This window comes from Coturnix japonica, chromosome 2, assembly GCF_001577835.2.
Source record: "Coturnix japonica isolate 7356 chromosome 2, Coturnix japonica 2.1, whole genome shotgun sequence".
NCBI classification, from domain to species: Eukaryota; Metazoa; Chordata; class Aves; order Galliformes; family Phasianidae; genus Coturnix; species Coturnix japonica.
The window spans coordinates 67,626,309-67,640,022 of record NC_029517.1 but is presented as its reverse complement, the minus strand read 5'-3'; the positions used below and the strand labels follow the sequence as shown (position 1 = coordinate 67,640,022).

The window sequence follows — 13,714 nt, the reverse complement described above, 5'->3', positions numbered from 1 at the left end:
GCTTAAGCAGACCAAACTCATCCCTAGTTCTGCCTTTGCATGATTCCACATTTTCCCAGGCCTTCCTGGTTCCTTGCTTTGTCATTCTGAAGAACATGAAGTCCTTCTGATGTACACTCCAAAAAGGTCATCGTTTTATATAACTTACATTTTACGTAACTAATTTAATAAGTAGGTTTGAATGTCATTTTAAACAGTTGCACTTGTGAAGGACAGTTATGACAGCTGTTTAAGATGGTGGATAGTGATAGTGAGACGGGAGGTTTAGATTAGATATCAGGAGGAGGTTTTTCACATGGGGTAGTGACGCACTAGAACAGGTTGCCCAGGGAGGTTGTAGATGCTCCATCCCTGGAGGCATTCAAGGCCAGGCTGGATGTGGCTCTGGGCAGCCTGGCCTGGTGGTTGGCAACCCTGCATATAGCAGGGGGTTGAAACTACATGATCATTGTGGTCCTCTTCAACCCAGGCCATTCTATGTTTCTACGACAAATATATATGTTCTTTCACCTCTAAATCTTTGGATGCGGCCCTATTTGGTAAAGGTACAATATGCCTATCATAAATTTGAATCTGGGTTCCTCTTCCCACATCAAAAACTCGTAACACTGTTTTGCATGCACTTGAAAATAGTTCTAGGTCTCAAAGAGCAGTGAGGGACAGCTGCTCTGTAAGGGACAGAAGCTGAGGGAAATTACTCAGCCTGGGTTCAGTGAGGTGAACAGGCCAGACCCAGAGATGGTAGTGAGATTCAGACAAGAGTCCAGATAATCAGGAAACCTCAAGGTGATGGGACAGGGCTGAGGTCAAGCCATAAATTCAATTCTTGGCTCGAGGTCATGTGTGGAGGTGGTAGCCAGGGTTACAGTGCAGTGGACATCAAGCAGGATTCATAGTGACTAAGCGAGCCTCTTCTTAATAGGTGGATAGCTTTGAATGAGCCATTTGGCTACTTTTTGCATCAGCCAAGGACATGTAACTAAGAGAGAAACTTTGTTTAGTGAAATGAATTTAGTAACTTATGAATATAGTGTAGTGCCATTCACTTTCTGTCCCACATGCCCAAAACATTTGAGAGGGCAGCTCCCACAGAAAGAACAGCTGTGGGACTTAATCTCCCAGTTTATAAAGCTTCAAAGACATGTTTTAAATGTTAACATTTTCATGGACCACCTTTCTGACTGCATTTACAAAGAGACATTTATTTTTATAATTAACATTCTTCTATTGAATTTTTGAAGTCTGGCTTTGTCAAGAGTGAAAGTTCGTATGTGTGGAACCCTATACTAAGACAATGATTTAAAAAGGCAGCCTGTAGCTATACCTAACTACATAGATGTAATGGGAAAACACATCCTGAATGGAATGACTATCTTCAACAGCACTGCTCTTACCCTGAAATCCGCCCAGATTCAGTGGATTGACTTTGTATTTTGTTATTCTTCGCTCATAGCTGCATTTAGTCATGAAACTGGGTACAAAATTTTTGCTGTCACCACATAACAGAACTTGAAATCTATGTAGAATACAGAATGGTTTGTCCTCTCCCTTTCCTTTCCCCACATCCTCTTTCCTTCCTTCACGTCATTCCTAGTCTTTTCTCTTTTTGCTTTTTTAGTAGTCAGCCAAGCCCATCACATCCTCAGTGCTGCTGTTGTCAGTGAGACAGATGAAGACCAAATGTTAGCTGTGCTGCTGCTTGAAGCCTGCCAGATATGAGACTGAGTAATGAGACTGTGTGCTCTGACTGTTTTTCCACCAATGAGCTTGCAAGTGGGGACTGAAACTGTATGTTCTACCCTTTCTGATGTTTTCTGTCTTTTTTGTTTGTGTGTCTGCACTAAGGGAGTTGCACAGGACTAGATGAGCAATAACTTCAAACTACTGCCACTTTTTTTGTTGCTTTCCAATACCAATGAATTGATACTATTGCTGACATTATCTGAAAGATGACAGACAAGATTTTCTTCTATCAATATAATGCCTAATAGGAAGGATACTTTAAAAAATGGCAACTTTATTGACTTTTTTTTTTTTGACTTTTTTTTTTTTCCCTCTCAGCATCTTGAAAATTCTGCGGTTAGATTCTTTGAAGTTAACACCACAGCTTCCTGTCAGAAAACATGAGTCAAAACTTCTTCTGAGGAGCCCAGTTCAAGTGAAGTGCTGATTTTGAGAGAAAGTATGTAGTGAAACAGTCAGTTCCACTAGAGGGCATAGTTGTGTATAGAAAAACAAAATACAGCCGCGACAGTGTTCATTTTCCTGGAAGGCCGTTTATCTCAAATGAGCAAAACATTACTGATACACTTCAAGTGCAATTCTTAGATTATTTTGTCTCAGAAGGACACCTTAATAACTGTACTGGTACAGCTGGCATCAGTCTCAGTAGGTAGTAGCCACTTGTGTTTGATATAGTCACAGTGTTCCTTTCCTAAGCTCCTTTCTCCTGCTTAAGCAAGAAAAAAAAATCCTATATTGTCTATATGGACAATATAGATTATATTAAATAATAATAATAATAATAATAAAACAGACAAGATTTAGGATCTCCTGTCCTAGCAGAATACCTGGTCACACTGTTTCCAGTGACTCTTTTATATTGTCACCTCTGTCGAAATAATGTAAGGGGACTGACTTAGCAACAATTGATTTCAAATGAAGCCATGATGTTGTGTCTTTGAAAGGAGGACCTTAAGTCTTACATACAGTAGCTGTCTATATTGGACAGGTTTAGCCTGTTAATTACAAGACACTGTGTAGACTGCATAGCTTGTATAACAGATCTTGTCCCTGCTGCCGAGGAATTTTAAAGGATGTGTTCAGTATGACTGAACACTGTACAATAACATCTGGAGTAGTATGAAGTAGTTATGTCTGTGTCTGCTATTTTTTGTTGCTGCTGTGTATAATTTTACTAGTTGCCTAGGCTGTAAGGGATAATCGGTTTGTCTGAGGAAAAGGTTGTGTGTTCTCCTTGTCATTGTATTTCTAAGAAAATGCCAATGTGACTAAAGCTACACTTACAGATGTGGGTTTGGATGTGGGGGAGAGAACTTATGCAAAGCTTCTGTCTTTGAAAGAGTTGTTCCAGGAGTGAAACCTCTTCTATTGCTATATGCTGTGTCAGCACTGGGAGGCTCTACTGACTCTCTGTGCTGATGTAGGTGAAGCAACAGAAACTGTTTACAGAGAGAGGACTACAAAAATGCTATGAAAGTGCTACAAGTGGTTGGGATGTGTCATGAAACACAAGGGCATGTAAGTCACATAAAATATCCATTTCCCCTGTGTTTACTGATCTACTTTAGTCCTTTTGTGTTACTTTCTATTTCCTATTAACATGACAAATTTTTGCTCCCCTGAATGTCAGAAGCATGGTTGGAGGGAAGTAGAATGAGGCCCAGAGTGAGATGCTTGAAGGGCAATCATACTATGTGTCAGCTTTATTGATCAGAGGTAATTAGCTCAGTGAAACCCAATTAGGACACAGTTTTAGTTTTATACACACAGACTTTAATCACTCATTATCCAAGTGAACTCTAAAGGGAATTACAAGAGACTAACAGGATGAAATGACTGTTCCTTTGCTGTTAATGTGGGAGTTTTCTAAGTTTGTATTTGGTTCTCAACTGCTGATTTCAATGACTGAATCTTACATTAAATCAGCTTTTGTTTTTTGGAATTTTTTTTTTCCCCATTAGCAAGATCACAATCATCTGTCATACTGGCCTTTCTGGTGACAATTATCCCATGACTTAATTTAATTTAAAAAAAAACTCCTCCCCTTGTTTGCTTGTCTTGCTTAAGGCAATTTCTGTTGACACCTTCTGGAAGGCTGCCGAACATTTGGCTAATAGCTCTGTGCAGTTGTCAACTTCATACTGTTTGAAATTGAATTCTCTTTCCTCAGTTTGTATGGGTCTGCTGTTTACTAGCCTATTATGCATGGAATCTAATCCACTTACGCTGTAAGAAGCTTGGAGACAGAACACTTTTTTGCCACATTATGTTTTATTTATTGAGCATAAATTAGTTTGAATGAAATGAAATAGTCATAATGGTTCTTGTACTGTTGCAGAACTTTTTTATCACAGTGCATTTTGTCAGTTTGATTTATTTTATCTCTCTATTTACAGTTGTTGTGACGATCAGAGTTGATTTACTAGTTACAGCAAAAGTACCTCATCCTCCTGGAAAGCACTCCATATTTCAAATTACAAAGTCAGCTTCAGGGCAGACCTGAGAAGTGGGTAGGCAAGTTTTGATTTAAAGTGGTGTCTACCTTCTCCTTCTCTCTCTTTCTGTCTGGTATATTTTTCATTTGGAAAGTAGCTGTCATTGCTGTATATCAAGATGCATTGTATAGACAGGGAAACACTGTTTGTATAGAAAAGCATTGGGATTGACAGTTACGTAGTTGTGGAACTATGTCTATTCTGCCACATCTGAAAATTCACTTCAGTGCCAAGTTTGAAGCATTATGTTTAGTGATTTTGACATGTATATCCCAGTACACAAAATGGCAAAACTGGATTGGACCTGTTTGTTGATGATATAATGCTCTGAGGTACAGTATTCGCTTCTGTATGACGATTTCTTGATTTGTACTTTCCAGGAACAAGGGAGAGTGATGTTAACATTCTTTGGGCCAAATCTCTGACAGAGAAGGCATGGGAGGCTGAAAGAGCCTTAAGCAAAAGGTCTGTATTAAATGGAGAAAGAGAAAATAGTTTCCTGTTATAGATGTGTATCGCCTTATCTCAGTAGCATGGGTATACACCATTTATAGCAGAGTAAGGGAACCAAGTAAAGTTTAGACAAATATGTATATTTTCCTCTCATAAGAGTCCTCACTGTTACTCACAACAGCATTCCTGGTATACATATTTCTCAAAGATAGTTCCAGGCTTTCAAATTGGTATCCTACATCTTCCTTACTGAGAAAGGACAGTAAAATAAACATAGACTGAGGGTTTTTATCATTCCTTAAAACAAATAACTTTACATCTTTCAGAAGTTCTTCCTGTGTTGTGTATCAAACGGAGCTTTAAAAATAATGCTTTTAGTCATCATAACTTTTAATCCCTTTTTCTCCACAGAAGTTTCATGCCATTTTTCTGCATGCCTCCAACAACGCTGTGATAAAGAGTTTAAACAAACATTTATTGTTCATATTTGGACTTCAGTGTTATGATATGACTACGAACTGCTCACAGATCTTCAAATCAGAAGCTTTTGTTTCAGTATAAACATTTGAGGTTTGGCTTTAGAAGTCTAGAGTCCTTTGCTCTTCCAACTCTGATTTTTTTTTTTTTTTCCCTTCAAAAATTATCTTGATTTTATTTTTTTTCTTAGGTAGATCCCAAATCCAGTAATTCCAGCTAGGAAATGATTTTCACTGTAAGCAATAAACAGGCTGCTGTTTGTATTACCACTGTCTGTTACATGGCAGCAGCATTAAATACTTCACTATTGAAAATGAAGAAAATATATTTTACAGACATATTTCCATATGGTGCGTCCTTCTGGACACCAAGTTGAACATGAGCCAACAATATGTCCTTGTCTCAAAATAGACTGGAGGTGTCTTGGGCAACATTAGGGAATCAACCAGTCAAGGGACGTGACTACTCAGCCCTGGTGAGGCCATACCTAGATTTCTGTGTTCAGTTCTGTGTTCCCTGGTAAGAGAGTGACTTGAACATACTGGAGAGAGTTCATTGAAGGGCCACAGAAATGAATAACAGACAGGAGTAGCTCTATTATGAGAAAAGGCTGAGAGAGTAGAAACTGTTTCACTTAAAGAGAAGAAGACTTGAGGCAGGTCTTTGTACCTGAATGCCTGGAGGGAATGTGGAAAGAATACAAGGTCTATGCAGGCAAGAGGAAATGGATACAAACTGAAACACAGAAGATTCATCTGAGCATCGTTTTGGGGGGGGGGGGGGGGAAGTATTGACAAAGGTTTCCCATTGAGGTTACAGAGCCTCCATCCTTGGAGATTTTCAATATCCATCTAGCATGGGCCTGGACAAGCTGTTCTGGGTAGACTTGCTTGAGTAGGTATTGGATCAGATGCCCTCCACAAGTCCCTTCCAACCTCAACTATCCTGTGACTCTGTAACTGAGTATCATCTATGTAATCTTATTCACTTAGAATATAGTATTGTATTTTCAGCTTATGACCTTTTCTGACCTCGTTTGTACTTCCTTTTTGTGCACTCGTACAAGTTTTGGTAGTTGACTTCACTTTGGTAGACTGTTCAATAAGGGCACAAATCTTTGAAAAAAGAATGCCCCAAAGTTTATGTGTAAGACTGTGCTAAAACTGTGGCTTTTTGATACTTACTGTAATACCACACAGTGGTATTTTTTAAAATTAGAAACAACTATGTTTTTCTGCAAAGTCTTCAGTCTCTAGGAGCAATTCAGTAGTTTCAGAAAATCTTAGCTACTTTATACTGGAGACTGTATTTTATTTTTCACTAAACCTACTTGACTTCAAATAGATCATTCAGTGATTTCAAATTTTAAGATAGGCTGAAGAACAAACTCTGGGATGAAAAAAAAACAATCCAGCTTTATTTACTACAATTTAGTAATTTTGTTGAGTTCATTTGATTTGAGTTTACATGCATGTATTGATAATGACTTTTGTCCTTTCTGTCATTATCAGCGTAGGAATGTATCATCCTCTTCAATTCAGTTTATTGTTTGGAAATGCTTTTAACAGCTCTCATTTCACATTTTTTTTGGTGCTATAAAGCAGAACAATTTGCTTTTCCTTCCATGCAGAAATGAAACTGCATGGTTTCATTCTCTCCTTTTCTCTCTCCAGTAAAGTGCATCTTATTGCAAATAAATCATCACTTAAATAGATTTTGGCTAAAAGGCAGGAATCACTTGTTTTATAGTGTATCTTCTGCATAAGACATTCACACACTCCTTTATCCTAAGCACAATCTGCAGTTCTGAGACACCAAAGTAAGTTTGTCTATGATCAGAGGAAGTAATTAAGCTCTTTAATGATTTTTACTCCCACATTACTCAGCCCTTCCCATCTTCAGTGCTAAAGTGCTTCTTCCAGCTCCTTCCAGTGTCTTTTGCCAGTTTGGCTGAGAAAGTGGCAACATATGCTGTTGCTGAAATAAGTGTGCGCTGATTGCCTGTTAGTTATACCCACATCCACTGGCCAGCTGGCTGAACTGCAATTGGCTTTTCCATATTGATAACACTAATTTTGGTCCATTTCTAGCAATAGAGTTTTCACAAAATGTGTAGGACTTTACCATCTTTGAGCAGTGCAAAGGACTCACAGGTTAGGAAGGGGAGAAGTACTGTCATGTAAGTCTCACTTCCTTGAGAAAAGAAGTTTGAAGTTACTGTCAACCTGTACTCACATCTCAGAAAAAAAGAACCTGAAAGTCCATCATAGCTAGTAAACAGATCACAACTATTAGATATTCTGGCTAAAATTATTCAGAAAAAAGAGCAAGTGTTTATTTTCTAATGCCATTAGGGGAACCATTTGCCAAGCTTTGGAGCTTATTGAAGTTAGTGTTACTATGTAAGTATAAGATAATGGAGCATAGCTTTTAAATATTTATTACACTTTTTATTTTTCTATTATGAATTCTGATGCAGCAAAGCAAAATACTACACTTTTAAAATAACAGATCTAGTTTTCCAAGGGGTTTTGAAGTTGTATAAGGTTAAAAGCATTGTATAGTCTGATCCACATATATACAGGCAAAGGCAGGTTCTCCCATTATCTTAACAAAACTCTTCTCATTAAGGAACATTTAGACCTGAAATGTGAAAGCAGTACACTTCTTTTTTTTTTTTTTTTTTTTTTTTGTGACCAGCTGCATCTAAAGTGCTTTTGCATACATAAGGCATTGCTATTTACTCAGTTCAGTATCTATGTTAAGTGATTCCAAGGTACTACATTCCAGACATTACAGAAAGAATTATTGCCACCTCACTGACCTGGAAGTCTAAAAGTTGCCAGTTTCAGTCCTGTCAACTACCCTGGGGCAATGGAACCATCTAGCAGAAACTCATCAGCTTGCAGAGTCTGACAGATGAACAAGGTTCCTGCTGAGCAATTTCGGTGAATAGATGCATTCTTCCATCAATTACATTCTATCAAATTGGCCTTTATCTTTTGAAACCAATTTCTCAAGAGATTTTCCAGACAGCTCTTGTAAACAAGAAGAAGTTTGATATTAATACTCTTTAAGTTGCTTACTTTTAGCTGTGCCTTCTTTTAAAGAAGAAAGAAGAAATGAATGTATCATATACTTTTTTTTTAAAGAGAGTAGGGCTTGGTTGATTTTTTTTCCACTTATCAACTATTCAGGTTAGTTCACTTAAGGAACAGGATTCACAAACACTTCAAAAAACCTGCCATTTGTATGCTGTAGCAGTTATCTTTAGTATAATGAAACAGGTCTTTTTGTTTGTAGTGAGAGAATTACTCATTATCTTACCTTACTGTTGTGGATTAACCTGGCAGGTAGTTTAGCACCACAGAGTCATTTGCTCACTTATATGTATTAATGTATATAACGAGAGCAGTCAAAGCACCAGAGGGATGGGATGCCACCTAGGCTTGAGCAGTGGGCCCAGGTAAACCTTATGAGGCTCCACAAATCCAAAATGCAACGTGTTGCACCTAGGTTGAGACAGCATCCACTACAGCTACAAGATGGAGGATGAAAGGATTGAATGCAGCCCTGCCAAAAAAGACCTGGGGGTACTGATGGGTGGCAAGCTGGACATGAGCCAGCATTTTGCCCTCGCAGCCCAGAAAGGCAGCCATATCCTGGACTGTATCCAAAGAAGCATGGACAGTACATTAAAGGAGGAGATCCTGCCCCTCTACTCTGTGCTGATGATACCTCAGTTGGAGTACTGCATCCAGATGTGGAGTCCTCAGTACAGTAGACATGGAGCTGCTGGAGCACATCCAAAGGAGGGCCACAAAAGTGATGCAAGGGGTGAAAAACCTCTCCTGTAAGGACAGGCTGAAAGAGCTGGGGCTGTTCAGCCTTTAGAAGATTGACCTGGACAGGCTAGAGAAGTAGGCTCATGAAAACCTAATGAGATTCAACAAGGCTAAGTGCAGGCTGCTGTATTTGGGTTGGGGCAATCGCAGGTATTAATACAAGCTGGGGGAAGATCTCCTCGAGAGCAGCCCTGTTGAGAAGGACTTGGGGATCCTAGTAGACAAGAAATTGGACATGAGCTAGCAGTGTGCACTTGCAGCCTGGAAGGCCAACTGTGTTCTGGGATGCACTAAAAAAGGGGTGGCCAGCAGGGAGAGGGAGATGATTGTCCCTCTCTACTAGGCTCTTTTGAGGCCCCATCTGGAGTACTGTGACCAGCCCTGGGGCCCCCAGTGCAAGAAAGACCTGCTTCTAGAGCAGGTACAGAGGAGGGCCGCTAAGATGATCAGAGGGCTGGAGCACCTCTCCTATGAAGAAAGCTTGAGGGAACTGGGCTTGGAGAAGAGAAGGCTCTGGGGAAACCTCACTGTGACCTTCCAGGACTTGAAAGAAGCATATAAACAGGAGGGTGAATGGCTGTTTACTAGGGTGGATAGTGATAGGACATGGGTTTTAAACTGAGACGGGAGATTTAGGTTAGATGTTAGGAAGAAGTTTTTCATACAGAGGGTGGTGATGCACTGGAACAGGTTGCCCAAGGAGTTTGTGGGTGCCCCATCCCTAGAGGCATTCAAGGCCAGGCTGGATGTGGCTCTAGGCTGGATGGCCTTTAAACATCCCTTCCAACTCTAAGGATTCTATAATTCTGTTATTCTAAGTGATGCCCAAGGAATAGCTCACCACCCCGTGACCAATGCCCAGCTAGCCCCTCGAGCAGAAGAAGAGTTGAACTCCCAATCCACATCAAAACTCCTTCCACATGATGTCATATGGTATGGAATATCCCTTTGGCCAGTATAAGTCATCTGTCCTTAGTCTGTTCCCTCTCAACTCCTTGGGCCCTTTGCTGAGAATGGCCTTGGTTCTGTACAATACTGCAACACTATGAGTGTTACCAACACTGTTTTTCTTCTACAGACAAAAAGATAGCATCATATCAGATTCACTTAAGGAAAATCAGTTCTAGCTGAAACTAAGACACTTAGCTAGAACAGACTTCTTTCACCAAAGCAAACATGATTTTAAGATACAGTGACATGCATAAATGAATGGAACTAAATTAACATATGCCTGTTGCTTTATTGAATTAAATCAGTTTAAGTACATTTTTCTGTGATGAGTTAAGGTCCAAATTCCTACCCAGCCATATGCTTATTCCTCAGCAGGACAGGGAACAAAGATGGGAACAAGAGGATGAGCAAGAAAAGTTGTGTGTTGAGCTAAAAATTGGGCTTGCTAATTATTGTTGAGGGCTAAACATACTCAGTGGAAATGCCTATAATCATATCGATCAGTGCTATATATGTCATGGACAGTACCCTTTAACACTGTAACCATGGAGGTAGTCACTTGGAACTAAGTTAAGAGACTTCTCTGTTCCTGTTGACCCATTCCATGTGGATGAACACTTTGCATGATCCATTTCAAAAGTGGAACCCAGCCACATGCTGTGGTCAATTTCTAGACCTAGCGGTTAAGTTCTGATACACTGTAAGTCTGAAACCATCTAGTTTGCCTCTACATGCATGATCCCATTATAGTCTGCATGAATGGCATTCTCACTGAATCATTTATTTCAATGATATTAGCAATAATAGAAGTGTTAGTGATTGTTTCCTGGGTTTGAAGAAACATTCTCTCTGGCATCTGAAACTAAGTGATTCCATCTTGTGAAAACTGTGCAATTTGTAATGCCTTTTTCTTTTATTTTTTTTATTTTAAATATCAAATTCATCTCTGTTAATAAGATCTATAATTATTAAGAAGGAAGGCATAACGAGATTGGCTGATTATAATGTAAGTAGTGTAGACAAGCACTTCTAATTCCCCAAAGGATTAAGCTCTCTGATTGTGGTGCTAGCATGCTTTGGGCTACTAGATTGCTGTTTTTAAACATCCTTATTTTAAAGGAATCATATTTATGGAAGATTAAATCATTAGTTTGGAATGCTCAGCATCTTTTTATTATAGCTGATGTTTGCTTTCTTTTTGTTACTAATTTCTTCCCTGAAGAAGAGGTAACAGATATCCCGTGTGGATGTCCATGAATTAGCTCTGCTTCTGTGACTGCAATCAGTGTGCCTAAACCTGTGAATATTCAGTAATGCAACCACTTAGATCTGTTTCAATATGATGATGTATTTGGATGAGAAAGGCATTGCTATGTCACTTGATGTGATTGGTGTAAACATTTCACTTGTATCTTTGTTTCTATACGGCAAAATGATACAGATCTTCAGTTTCACTTAGGATTCTCAGAATGTGTCACAGATGCTTTGCACTGAGGACTGGGATAAACAGCAGCATGCTGTGTTTTGGATGTTATCCTCAGTCTGAACTGTGGGGAAGCTGCCAACCTGCTTCTGTCATCCTGTTTCCCAAGGTAGATACTCCTTCCATGTTCTCTTCCTGCCCATCTCCTTAGCAACATGCCATCATTCAGACTCAAATGGAGTATCTTTAGCTTATCCGAGGGTTGCTCTCTTTCCTTTTCTAAGCATTTCCTAACTTTGTTTCTCTTCTTCTTTATTGCTATGTGAAGATCTTTTCATTGAAATGTGCAAAAAAGTTGTCTGTGGAGTTTTGAAGGGCTGACTGATCTGATGATGAACTAAAACAGATGGATGTACTTGTATAACAGAATATGCCAAGTATAGAGCACATTAAATTCTGCAATCAGTCATCTTCTACAACAGAATTTAGAAAGAATGTTAACTCCAGGCCAGGGAAATGCTGGTGACATCAAACCCCACTGGGAAAGGTTGTATCTTGGGCTGACAGATGAAAGAGAACAGAATTACAGTGTGCTTTCCATGTTTTATCTGTTGCTACTAGCTAAGGCTAAAGGAGACTCAAGGAGAGCAAACTCTGGAATTGGTAGTAAAAATGAGAGAACTCCTGGGACATCATCTTGCTTTGTTCTAAGGGAACAGTAAAACACTCTTCTCTCACCAGTGTGTTATCCATGGTTCTTGTGGCTTTGCAGAGAGATACTAATGGCTGAATTATTGTGAGACTCATTAGAACAGTTCAGAACAGGGCCACACTGTACCAGATGTTGCATGAAGGTAGGGCAGTAGACTTGTTAGCTGTTTATCTCACACTCCAGACAGGAAACAAAAAGGGTGAGAGGGATGTAGTAAAGCTTACAGGCCAAGGAGTGGCTGCAGATGGCATGACATTCTTGCAATACACCGGAGATTTTTTCATTAGTTTTTCAGGTTAAATTATCCTAGGAAGAACATAAGAAGGAATATGAGAGAGTGAACAGAGAGAACAGGATAAGGAATCAGGCAAAAAAAGAAATTATGGATAGTACAATGAAGGGATTTAGTTCAAATAGTTCAGGAGCATACGGTAATAATAACGTTCAGAGCAAAAACTCCAGTGAAGAACATGAGTTCAGCAATTTGCTACTGCAGTATCTCCTGAGGGTGTTTCTTGTTTATGTCTGCTAACTGAACTGGAGCTTACATGGCTAAGTCTGATTGATGATAGAATCATGCAAGAGAACTTGATTGTGATCCAGAGCATACAAATACATACATTGGTAAAAACTATGCAAAGTAAAAGGCTCAATCACATAAACAACTTGAAGAAGAAGACAGAAAATAATTTTAAATGGACATCTTGTTTAGGATAAGATTAACAAAAAGGTTTAAGGAGCTAACAAGCTTTTAATGGTGATTTCTTATTAGTGCCATGTGGAGGCAAAGGCTTCAGTGTGATTACATCTCTGATTAGACACTTGAAAACCCACAGAGGTAGAAAAGAAAGCAAGCATAGACGAAATAAACACTATAAAACTCAGAGTAGATGTGAAAGAGAGCTTCACGTGGAGTTTCAAGGAGTATCTAAATACGCATGTACTTGTTCTCACTATGAGATGTCTTTTCTGAGCTAATGAATGTGTGTGATTTAAATACAGTGTTTCAGAATTCTGGCCATACCTTTAGAGAGTAAGCTTCATAGGGAGTTTGCCAACTTGAAACCTAGGCATTGCAAAAATGTGCAAGCTTGACTTCTACATTTTTCATCAAGTCTCAGTGTGCACAGTGACCATCAGACTTACATTTTCCATATCATATATTTTTGTCTTCCACCTTTGCTGGAGTCACAGAAAGATAGTAACAGCGAAAGAACACATATTGTAACCTGGATGGTACTTTTAACATCAATAGAAAATAAAGTGAGAACATTTTTAAAGACTTTTGTGGTAGCAATGGTAATGGGAGGACGGTTGGACTAGATGATCTTGTAGGTCCTTTCCAACTTTGTAATTCTATGATTCTAAAATAAGTATGATTTAAAATGTTTTAAAATTACAGCTGTGTATGCATTTTAAGCTGCCAGAGTGAGATTCAGGATTCTTTCTCTCCCTGTCGTCTCTCACAGATTTGTTTTGATAAAAACAAGGGAGCCAAGTTCACCGCAATATTTCATTGCTTGTGGTGTTTCCCTGGATGTGCCAACTGAAATACAAAATCTTAAGCTGGAGAGGACCAATAGGCTCACAGGGCAACGACAGAACTGAGCCAAGC

At 39.1% G+C, this 13,714-nt stretch overlaps 1 long non-coding RNA gene across 1 annotated transcript; it reads left to right on the top strand.

Annotated features, from left to right (window-relative positions):
• The first annotated feature begins 2,569 nt into the window (after positions 1 to 2,569).
• Positions 2,570 to 5,923, top strand: LOC107309678. Its single transcript, XR_004306403.1, has 4 exons — positions 2,570 to 3,261; positions 4,140 to 4,253; positions 4,619 to 4,703; positions 5,103 to 5,923. It is a non-coding gene; the product is annotated as an uncharacterized LOC107309678 (long non-coding RNA).
• Positions 5,924 to 13,714: the final 7,791 nt, after the last annotated feature.